Source organism: Camellia sinensis, chromosome 12, assembly GCF_055761805.1.
Source record: "Camellia sinensis isolate YWXY chromosome 12, ASM5576180v1, whole genome shotgun sequence".
NCBI lineage: Eukaryota > Viridiplantae > Streptophyta > Magnoliopsida > Ericales > Theaceae > Camellia > Camellia sinensis.
The window spans coordinates 137,574,024-137,586,117 of NC_138972.1; the positions used below are offsets into that span (position 1 = coordinate 137,574,024).

A 12,094-nucleotide genomic window follows, 5' to 3' on the forward strand; every position below is an offset into this window, starting at 1 on the left:
TGTGAGTAGCAAATTCCAAAGCGTTTTCCAAACAAACGGATACGCAATGTTTTGTTCCAATTTAGGCGATTTGGTCTATACTTGTTTGCTGTGCGCATAACATAGTAAATATAGGCTAATAACCAGAATAAGAACACATAACGTTTTCAAAAATGGATATCATGGTTAGTAGAGGCCGATCTTCGGATCGGGTGAGAGGGGGTGCTCATAGCTGACCTTCCCCAATCGTACCCAAGCTCCCGAGGCAACTTTGGTGATGACGGACACGTGGCCTTTGGCACTGAGTCAGGGTTTCCTAAATTCCCCCATAAAAAATATTTAGGTCGTGACTCTGTATCTAGCAAAGCAGCCCATGTTTGGCACTTCTTTTCTAAAAATCTATTTTTCTCAAAACGATTTGCCAGATTTGGACTCTTTGGTTCAGATTTAGGACCGTGACAATTTGAGAGTCCTGAACTGTAGTAAACCCAATATGAACAGAACGGGACTCATCCTCCCGGGGCGTTTGGGGACGTCTACATTGTCAAAAAAATATAGACAGCATATTACTACTATTTATTTTTCAATCAGAATATTATTTTGTAAAATCACAGAAAATAATTTCTGTAAGAAGAAGAAAGAGAAAAGGAAACAAACGAAAAATTCTTTATAAACAGAATAATTCGAATCTGTCTTAAGATTGTTGGAACAATCTTCTGTGTAAAACAAATTGAAACCAAATCAAACAAATAAAATAAATAACTTACATAATTTGTTTTACCCAACCGAAATAATATTTAAAAGATCAAGTCGAGTGTGTGACACTTTGTCCTTAAAACAGATTCACTCCGCTACGGTGCTTACGGATAAAAGACGTCTATCTCCTAGGATACAATGATCTTCACAAATTGTAGTAGCACTCCAAACAATTTGTACGATGAACCAAACCTGTGTTCTTAAGTCTTTAAATTTTATTCTAAAACTAGTATAAAGAAAATGATGCAAGAAAGCAAAATGAAGGCAACAAAATGATTTTTTTTTTTTTTTTTGGATCTTTTCCCACAACAAACTACTGGAAAATGCTGGAATTTCTAGGCCAAAAGATCTGTCCGAATAGGTACAGATTTTGAATGAACAAGTATACGCTGTTTTGAATAGATATAGATTCAAAATTGAATAGATCTGGTCACTGTTTAATTTGTAAACTACTGGGAACTGCTCGGCAGTTTCTGGCAGTTATAAACCTGTCAAAAAATAGTTTTAAATCTATTCAAAATTTTAATCTGTTAAGGAATCAAATGAACAGGTACGACCCAAACTCAGACTTGTTAAAACCCAATTTTCAATTTGTTCAAATTTTCCTGGCTAGATTTAAATCTGTTTGAAAAAACAAAATCTGTTCGAAATTCAACAAATTTGAAGAAACCTGTTTGGACAGTTTAGAATCTGTTCGGCAGTTTTAAAAACTTGTTAACAGTTAGGAATTAATGGAATTCAGAGCCACAATATTTGAATTAAATTCAATTTGAGATTCAAATAATTTCTTGCAAGAAATTGGAAAAATCCAAATAAATTTTGTCTAAAAAATTAATGTTAGAACCGACCCGACCCACACCCGCGCTCTACACGACTCGGCTGGACGGATGACGGCGCGTGTGGTGGTTTGGGCTAAGGTTCATTTTGTCTATTACTCCTCCTTTCTGCAAAGTTGGGGTGCCCCTTGGGGCCCAACCCAAGTGTTGTTACCTGGACTTACCCATAAATGGTTTTGACGAACCGTCTTCACCATGTGACTTGCCATGCTGCAAAGAATACGTCACCTTTTTGGACTTACCCAAAAACACGGTTGGGGACCACTCAATTTTGGGTTAAAAGTAGGCCCAAAATAAGCCTATAAAACCAAATTTTCCGACAATCTAAATTTGTGAAATGTTACTAACCGACGATAGAATGGTTTCCAATTTGCCTCCCGCTTTGGATGACCTGAAAGCACCAATAATGCAAATGGGAGTGGTGCCTCCACAAAAAGCATCAAAATTAAATGGTATGAGTAGAGGTATCTACTTATCCCCTACTTCACTGTGTGGTTTTTTAGCCTGACTTGAAGCTACTTTCTTATCTCTTTTCTCAAAACCATCAAGTAAAGCACTAAGATCTTCAACTGCAGATTCTATATCTTTCACAGAAATTCATGTTTTCAAAGTGTGCTTGTCCCCATTAGAAAGCCAACCAACAACAGCTGGAAGTGCATCAATTCCCATCTTTCTCACTGTTGGATCTGAAACATCACAAACCTAGATAGACGTGGAAATAGAAGTCAAAAAACCATTTGACACAAACAATAAAAGAAGGGACGATCGAATTCACTACAGATATGAAAATGCACTGAGTAAGACAAATCAATTATTGCAATGAAGTTCGATTAGTCTTCATTACAGAGCTTAATGACAAAATAATTTGGGGAAATTGCAAATCAGTTGTAAGACCAAAAACAAACTGCAAAGTCATGGAAAAGTTTATCACTTCAATTATTAAAATCGGGAAACTTTACCACTGATTTGAAATTTTTTTTGGAAACATGCACTGAAATGCAATTTTGCCAAATAATTTCATGGGCATGCTAGACCAGCAGAAGCATTTGATTAACATAAGTATGAAAAAATAAAATTGGTCCATGAGCAGATATAGTTCACCTCTGCATCATAGAAAACAAAACGTTTGCGATACAAGCCACTAAGAACACACTAAATAACAGGGGTATCTTTCTTTGTCGAGAGAAGCAACACTTTAGGTAATGTCTTTCCATTCCCAGAAGAGAACTCAAAATGATTCAAGTCAACACGTTTTGAAAACCTTGGGAGATGTTCTTGGCAAAATGTTTTCAAACTTTTCACTACCAGATCACCATTATACTCTACGAAGGAACCACTGTCACTTAGTCTGTATGAATAAACAAACACCCTGGGTGTTCTGTGAGGATATACACCCAGATCCTTACAAAAAGACGACTTGGTTTCACAATTTATGCTTCCAACCTGAAAGAGAAAAGGCATAACAATGAATGAATATACGGTGATACCTAATGAAAAGAACATATACAGGATGCACCATACCTTTAATGCACATTCCAATGAGTTAGATACCTCTGTAAAACAGATTCATAAGACTGAGCCCCCTTCAATGTGGAAGTACAAGATAACACAAGCCAAGTCATTCCTTTATCAGTTATTTCTTTCTTATAAGTCTGGGCATTTACAGCACGGGCGCTCTTAGGGGAACTCCTAGACTTGGATTCAGACCTGGTCAAACCACTGAAACTTTTAGATTGACCCCCACCACCCCCAAAGAAGTTGGAAAAAATATCATCTAAACCAAAACCAAATGAGCTATGGCCACCAGGGCCACCAAAAGAAAATGAGAATGATTTTGAACTTCCATGTCCACCACCCATATTTTGCCTTTCATTTGGCCTTAAGTTAAACCCATTTTGTCCTGGTTCACTTGTGAAGTATGTATATCCTCCCTAGTCGCCAGCATTGCCAGCATCAAACCCAGGATTACCTTTCTCATCCCTGTATAGATCATAATTTTTTCTCTTTTCTTCGTCAGATAAAATATCATATGTTGAAAAAGGCAAACAAAGGGATACAATTCATCACTTAAAGCAAGAAATAAAAGAGCAAACAAAAAATATCCTCAGGAAAAGAAGTATGCACTGAGGTCCTAATCACCTATTCTCAAATTTTCAAAAATCAAGTCAATTAAACATTTTAACTATTCTTAAAACAAAACCTAAGGGAGAAAGGTGACAATATAAAACCAAAAGTCTTTTCCACATCAAACAATTTCAAATGCAGCCATGATAGTATTAATATACATAGCGTTCAAGAAAATAAAAATAATGCACCATACCATTATTAATCTCACCTTCATTTTTGTTCTTGTCGGTGATGATATTGGAGAGAGAGCCTACAAAAGAAAATGGCACAAAGCTTGAATTTATGTGATATTATCAATGCAAAGAAATCGAGAGCAATTCAAACAGCATCTGGGGAGCAAAGTTCCCAGTATTAAAAAGTGGAAAAAGAAAGAAAGAGAAAAAAAGAAAAAAAAAAGAAGGGCAAACATATCATCTCACATCAGAAATAGGATTAAAATGATAGGATTGGGCAATCTTGCTGGCTGATAATAGGATTGGGCTTGAACTTTTTTCTTATCTAATTTCAAACCAATGCTAATACTAAAAATTAAAATACTTCCTCACAATGCTTCCTACTATTAGTGTAAAATCAATTCTAAATCATTTATCCATTTACAATAAATGTCCATATAGTAACATACATTTCTGGGTTTAAATATGATCTATTTCACTAGTGTCGAGTTTGTTTCAACTTGCGTAGAGCATATTTTCAAAGCTGAACCCAACCATCACACTGACCATTGTGCTCAAAGCTACGCCTTCTTCGAGATTAAGACTAAGGATAGACCAGCATGAGGTTGAACAATAAAATGTCAAGTTGACCACAGCACAGCCATCCAAGCCAACATTTTCACTTATTTGTTTTAAAAAAATCAGTTCCAAAACATAAGACAATAAATTGATGATTTTGCTTAAAAAGAATGTCAATCAATGTGAAGAAGAAAATGAGAAACAATGTTACAAAACCATAATATGATTAAAGGCTGAGTATTATAGGATAACAGGAATAATCTTATAGAGAAAACATACTTGTGAAAAGCTTTTTGAATTTCACGTTGACTTGCATTCTGTTCAACCCCAAGAACCTGAAACAACATAGTCACAAGAAATTAACAAAGAAGCCAACAAAATTGGCCCCCCAAAAAAAACACTAAGGGAAAGAACCTCCATTTATCAACCATGTTAATGAAATACACAATATTAAATCCCTACTTAAGACAATGTAGATTATTCATTGTAAAACAAAGATTTCACTTCAACTTTTGAGCAATCAATTCAAGTATGAGATAGAGATGATTTCATCAACCACGCTGACATTCACAGCACCACAGTAAAGATTACTTGACAAAATCTAAGATACCCATTCTGGGACAACTTGGCTGAATACAATCCAAAGGTTTACTTCAGGCTTTTACATTTTAGGCTATCTGAAAATCTCAAGATAATGACATCACGTCAAGCTAAAAGTCATTTTCTTTTTTTTTGGTAATAGGGGTATCTAGGGTTTTTACCCAACCAATCTCTGGGTACATGCAGTTCCCATCCCACACATACATAATAATTACTGGAAACAGATGCTGGAGTGGGCCAAACAGGTTCATAGGATTCAAAATCATTGTGACTTTTGTTTTGCTCAATTTGCCAATTGGCTAATTCCCTGGGGTTCAAAGTCATCCTTCTATTTGTCTATTTTCCCACTACATGTAAACAATCTGATAATTCTTTCCCCATTAATTGATATCCATTTCAAATTGTCTTCACTACAATCTTTTTGCTTCACAAGAACTAGCCAGAATTCGGGAATTATGAACAACTTTCTCGATCAATTCTACAAAAAGCTTATCATCCAACACCAAAAAAAATAAAAAATAAAAAATTAAACCATTCTTGTGAAACAAAATACTGAATTATAAAACAATTGTCATATATCGCTAGACCAGTCACAACAATTTTTTACTTCACAAAATCATTCGTCAATTCAATTAGAACAATAGATTAGATGAAGCAAAACACACACACATTTAACTTGCACACACACATACACGTAAATAAGCCTAATAACCGTCCATCACATGATAATCATCCAAAAATATATGTTAACAATAAATACAACCATCTATTACATGATAACCATCGAAAAGCATAAAAAAAAAAAAAAAAAATCCAACCATTACATGATCATTATTCAAACACATAATAAAAATTAATTTGGTAAAAATAAATAAGTAAATAAATGTGTAAAATATTTATCAATTTTATATATAGCGATCCCGGTTTTTCCCTTCAAGTATTGCTTTCCGAACTTGGGTTTCGTGATTGGTTGTTGTCGTTTATATCTTGTTTCCGTCCTTAAATTCCTTGTATTTGAGTTTTGGGATGTGTTGGGCAGGTTTATTACAGGCTGGTTGTGAGTTTAAACCAATGCTTGCTGCCTAGGTTTTGGTTCCTTCGCTCGAGCGAGGCTTTTTATGCTCGAGCAAAGGTTCTTGCGCTCGAGAGAGGATGGAGGGTCTTCAGGTTTCTTTTTCAGGCATAGCTTTGGCTCAAGCGAGCTTTCTTTCGCTCAAACGAGCCATGCGTATTGTGTCTCTTCGCTCGAGTGAGCGGTCTTGTGCTCGAGCGTGTGTTTGCGTTTATTTTGGACCTGAAGGTTGTGTTTCTTCGCTCGAGCGAGCTTTCTTTCTCTCGAGCGGGCAAGGCCTATGTTTTGAGTTCTTTCGCTTGAGCGAGCACTCTTGCGCTCGAGCATGCTTTTGGGTTGCAGACTTGAAGCTTGGCATTGTTCGCTTGAGCGACGCTTCTTGCACTCGAGCGAGGTTCTTTCGTGTCTGGTCGCTCGAGCGACCACTCTTTCGCTCGAGCGAGCCTCAAATATATCAGTTCACAGCAGCTGGTTTATACATCACTTTTTCATCTCCTTTTCATCTCAAACCCTAGATCCGACTCTCTCCCTCTCTACATACTCCTTCTCTCTACAAATACATCTTGTTCTAGTGGTCTTCTACCCTAGTCTCTTTGTAAGAAAGCTTGAGCTTTGCGTGGGCTACGTTTTGATCCGTGAAATTGTGGGTTTAGAGCATCTCGGGTTTTCATCTTCATCTCCTTTGAGTTCCTAAATTTGAGGTAGGGATAATCTATTCACTTCTATAAGTTTTAACATAAATGTTTGTCATTTTGAATAAATGGTGAAATATTAAAATTTTGGGAAGTTTCAGGTTGAAATGGTCAAAAGAGGGACTGTAAATTCTAAACTCCATATGTGTGTGTGTGAATCTTGAAAATGGAGTTAGTGATGTATAATTGTCGAAATGGTGAGGGTTGGACGTTTAGGTCAATGTTGTGAAATTTGGGAGAGAATACCCTAATTGGATTAAATAATTAACTTGTACAATAAATTTGGGAATTTTGGAAATATGAAATTGAGTTGAAAATTTTGAAATTGGGGAGAATATGAATTGAATGGTGTAGTTGGATTGATTAATCACTCACCCATGAAAATATTGATAATTTATATGTTTGATAAATTTTATTATATGTTTAGAAATAACTGCTTGGGCTATCAGTGGAGGATAGTCTTGACTGTTGTAGACACTGCATGTTGATTAGGGAAAATTGAAACTAATTAATTGAATTATGTCATTGAAGGTGACTATGGAATTTACACATTGAATATGTGAATTGTTGGCTCATTGTATATGACAACTTGTTAAATACATTGTATACTTGTATTGTGTGGGAGGAGATAGGGGATGTACTCCATTGTGTGGGAGGAGATAGGGGATGGAATCCATTGATAACTAAGTTGGCCGGAGTGTCCTGGGTGAAAGTCCCGAAACTTTATTTATTTATGGGTGCCGGTTCCCTCGGACGTAGTTCCGTAAAATGGCAGGATTATGGAAGTGATGATTGATATATGTTATTGAAGTATTGATATATGAGTTGTAGTCTCATTTTGAGTGGTTGATTAATATAGAATTGTGTCAATGAATTGACCTGAGTAATAAAAGGATGTGAACGGGTATATGGAAATCTATGTTAATTGATTATAGAAAGAATATGAGATGGTTTGGAATTGTTAATCATTTATCGAATGCTAACGTTTTAGTTAATTCTCATATTATGTATAGCATATCTCTATTGGGCTTTGGTTCACCTTATATGGGACATCATTTTCAGGTGTAGGTGATATGCCGCCTCCAAGGATTTAGCTTGGGAGGTTGTGGGGCTGAAGTCTCCGTTTTGGTTATTTTGATTTTATGATATATGTTTTTATTTCCAAGCCAAGGGCTTTAAATTGTAAAGGGCTTCTGACCCTTTTTTGTTGAAACCAAGTGTTGACTTAGAAAGTTGTAAGCCCGTAGGGCATTTACTTTTGTTGTCAACATGTAACATCTTTTGTAAGAAACACTCTGATGAATGTAAATAAAAGGTTTATTTTATTGACTATGGACCTTGCGCATGATTTATTTATGTATTATTTTGAGGGCGTTACATTATATAATTATCTTTGGTGGGTAGAAATAATTTTTAAAAGTTTTAAAATATTTTTTTGACATTTATTTTTGTGAAATTAGTTTATATTATATCAAATTGACGACTTTGTCTTTGAAATTAAGCAAATAGTATCGTCAATTGTCCTTATTTGGAATAAGATTCAAAATTCAGGATCAAATGTGTCATAATTGAAGAGTAGAGACTAAAATGACATGAATCACAAACTATAGAGACTGCTAGTATAATTTGTTTTAAATTAAAATTTATGTGTAAATATCCATTTTTTGAATAGTTAAAATCAACTTTTATATTAACTTTAACCTTAAAGATTGTACCGAGTGATTGGTCTGCGTACTTCCTATAAAGTAATTTTTCGTAAATATTTTAATTTCGAAATGAATAACCTGCTTTTGATCAGACCAGATAAGAAATTAATTAAAGTATACATAAATTGGATTGAACACGACTGAATAAAAAAAATCTATAGTATCAACTTTTACAAAACGGGCATTGTGAAACCAACCTCGATGGATGAAGGCCGAACCGTCTTGGACTACACTCGGGCTCAGTATAAATACATAATACAAAACCTAGGGTTTATCGTTTCCCTTCATATCTGATCTTTCTAGGGTTTCAGAAAGGTAAACTGTAGCGATGAGAGCTAAAGTGAGATCACTTCGTCCCTTTCACTCTAATCTTTTAGAATCTATTTGCTTGTTCTAATTACATATTTTCTTTGTATGTCTTTTACAGTGGAAGAAGAAGCGCATGAGGAGATTAAAGATGAAGCATAGAAAGATGAGGTAGAGATCTAAGTAATCGTCTCTCTACAGATGTTGGTGGTTTTTCTCACTGCCATTTGTGTCCTTCTTTAGGGTTCTATTTAAGTTGTTACTTTTCATTTCATGTTTTACTTTTCACATCAGTGCTAATGAAGCACATGGATTTTGTTGTTTCCTGATGATTTTTTATTATTCATTTGGTAGATTTGATCTAATTGAGAGTATTTTGACCGCATTAACACACACACACACACACATATATAGTTGTTTAAAGCGTTAAAATTAAATTGTTATTAGTCTTGATGACAATTTAAGCATACCAAAAATTTATGTGTTTTTTTTGCCTTTATTTAAAATTTTCTATTTTTGGAATATCACGTAAATGGAAATGGAAAATTTAATTACAAATTAGGTGTGAAAATGAGAATTGTGTCTTGTGCAACTAATCGCAAAGTTTTTACTGATTTGCCACTTGTTACTCAATTTCCCATTTAAATGATATTTGGTGGAATTGCAAAAAGGTGAAAATAAATCAAAATAGTTGCGAGCAAATGGATGCAAGTGATAGGTATGTTTTATGCGACACGGAAACAGATCCATTTGCATTTTCATAAAGATGCAATTATTTTGAATTGTTTTCACGAAATTGCAATTTCCCCATGATATTTTTATTTTCTTTAGAAACCCACAAGTAGATTGAACGAAACCAATTTGAACAATTGAACAATTGCATTTTCACGGGTCATCGATATTGTCTGCTTTGGGCCACGCCCGCACGAATTTGTTCTTCCCAGTGGGTCACCCATCCCAGAACTACTCCAGCTTAAGCACACTTAACTGGGGAGTTCTACTAGGGATCCCACACCCGGGAAAAGGCCTCGATGCTATATAAGGGTCCAGAATTTTACTTTTATAGCCCAGGAACTCCCCTTCCATTCCCAATATGGGACACCGAGGCCTTACAATCCACCCCTATAAGGCTGCACGTTCTCGTGCAGTAGCCTGCCAGCTCGCAAGCCCGCCCACATGCACTAAGAGACGCCAGGGGCCCACACTTGGTACTCCGGAGAGTCGGCTTTGATACCATTTGTAACACCGCAACCCTTCACATGTCATCGATATTGTCCGCTTTGGGCCATGCCCACACAGATTTGTTCTTCTCAATGGGTCACCCATCCCAGAACTATTCCAGCCTAAGCACGCTTAACTGGGGAGTTCTAATAGGGATTTCACCACATGGGAAAAGGCCTCGATGCTATATAAGGGTCCAGGTTTTTACTTTTATCGCCCAGGAACTCCCCCTCTATTCTCGATGTGGGATACCTGGGCCTTACAATCCACCCCCCATAAGGCTGCACGTCCCCGTGCAGTAGCTTGCCAGCTCGCGAGCCTGCCCACATGCACCGAGAGACGCTAGGGGCCCACACTCGGTACTCCGGAGAGTCGGCTCTGATACCATTTGTAACGCCCCAACCCTTCACATGTCATCGATATTGTCCGCTTTGGGCCACGCCCGCATGGATTTTTCTTCCTAGTGGGTCACCCATCCTAGAACTACTCCAGCTTAAGCACGCTTAACTGGGGAGTTCTAATAGGGATCTCACTACCCGAGAAAGGGCCTCGATGCTATATAAGGGTCTAGGTTTTTACTTTTATAGCCCAGGAACTCCCTCTCCATTCCTGATGTGGGACACCGGAGCGTTACAGTATGTTTTCCCTTAGAGCTATTCGCTCTACTTTTTATTAATGAGACGGGAGACTGATTGTCAAAAAATATATTGACCGGTCTGGCAGGTATACCTAATTGTAAACTGCCAACAAATTGTTTTATCTAGACCGCATTACTCACGGTTGTGCTACAAGCTATTATTCAGCTTCCATAGTGTACTTTGCAACACAACTCTATTTCTTACTTAATCAAGAAATGTTGTTCCACCAAACAAGAACACATGACCACTAGTAGATTTTCCATCATCTACATCTCCTGCAAAATCCGCATTAGTGTATCTTTTTATGTCTAGATCACACAAACCAAAACATAATTTCACATTTTTAGTGCCTTTTAAATATCTGAATATTCTTTTGATTGCTTGCCAATGTTCTTTACCTAGATTGGATTGAAACCTACTTACCAATCCGACTGCATGACAGATGTCAGGTCTTGTGCTTGTCATAGCATACATTAGGCTACCGACTGCCTGTGCATATGGGACATCTCTCGTTTTCTCAATGCCAGATTTATTTTGAGGACTCATACTTTTACTAAGATTTTGTACCTTGCAAACAGGTATGCTTAAAGAATTACAGTTATCCATATTAAATCTTTTGAGTACCTTGTCTAGATATTTCTCTTGATCTAGATATAATAATTTTGAATTTCTATCTCTTGAATTTCTAATTCCTAGAACATAGGTTGCAAGACCCATGTCTTTCATTTCAAATCTAGATTCCAAGAAAATTTTGGTTTTCATAATTATATCTGGACAATTTCTAGCTAACAATATCTCATCCACTTATAAAGAATATATTGCTAACTTGTCATCATTTTTCTAGATATAAACACACTGATCTAATGGACTCATAACATAGCCTATTTCTAAAATGGGTTGGTGGAATTTCAAGTACAATTGTCTTGAAGGTTGTTTGAGTCCATACAAGGATTTTTTCAATTTGTAGACTTTATCCTCGTTGCCTTGGATTTGGAAACCATTAGGTTGAGGCAAATTTTGCAACAGGAGAATATGTATCTACGAAGTCTATTCCAGGTTGTTGAGTGAATCCCTTGGCTACTAACTTGGCCTTGTATTTCTCCAAACTTCCATGTACTTTGAATTTCTTTCTAAGAATCCATTTGCAACCAATGGCTTTTCTTCTGTTCGGGAGATCAGTTAAGTCCCAAACATCATTTTTCTTAATTGAGTCAAGTTCTTCATTCATTGCCTCAAGCCATTGTATAGCATCACTGTTAGTCATTGCCTCATTATAACTAGTAAGATCATTTACTAAGTTATTAAGTTCTTTAACTTGAAAAACATAATGATCTTTCAAAAACATAGATGGACGTCTTGCTCTCTTACTCCTACTTATCTCAAGATTCGAAGCAGGTAAAACAACGTCATGTAATTTTCATTTCCTCCAA

The 12,094-nt window shown here is 36.2% G+C and overlaps 1 long non-coding RNA gene and 1 pseudogene across 1 annotated transcript; one reads left to right on the forward strand and one right to left on the reverse strand.

Annotated features, from left to right (window-relative positions):
- Nucleotides 1-1,895: 1,895 nt before the first annotated feature.
- Nucleotides 1,896-10,355, reverse strand: LOC114267764 (dnaJ protein ERDJ3A-like; annotated as a pseudogene).
- LOC114267761 (uncharacterized) lies at nucleotides 8,673-9,170 on the forward strand. The gene is made up of 2 exons (XR_003631051.2): nucleotides 8,673-8,839; nucleotides 8,927-9,170. It is a non-coding gene; the product is annotated as an uncharacterized LOC114267761 (long non-coding RNA).
- Nucleotides 10,356-12,094: the final 1,739 nt, after the last annotated feature.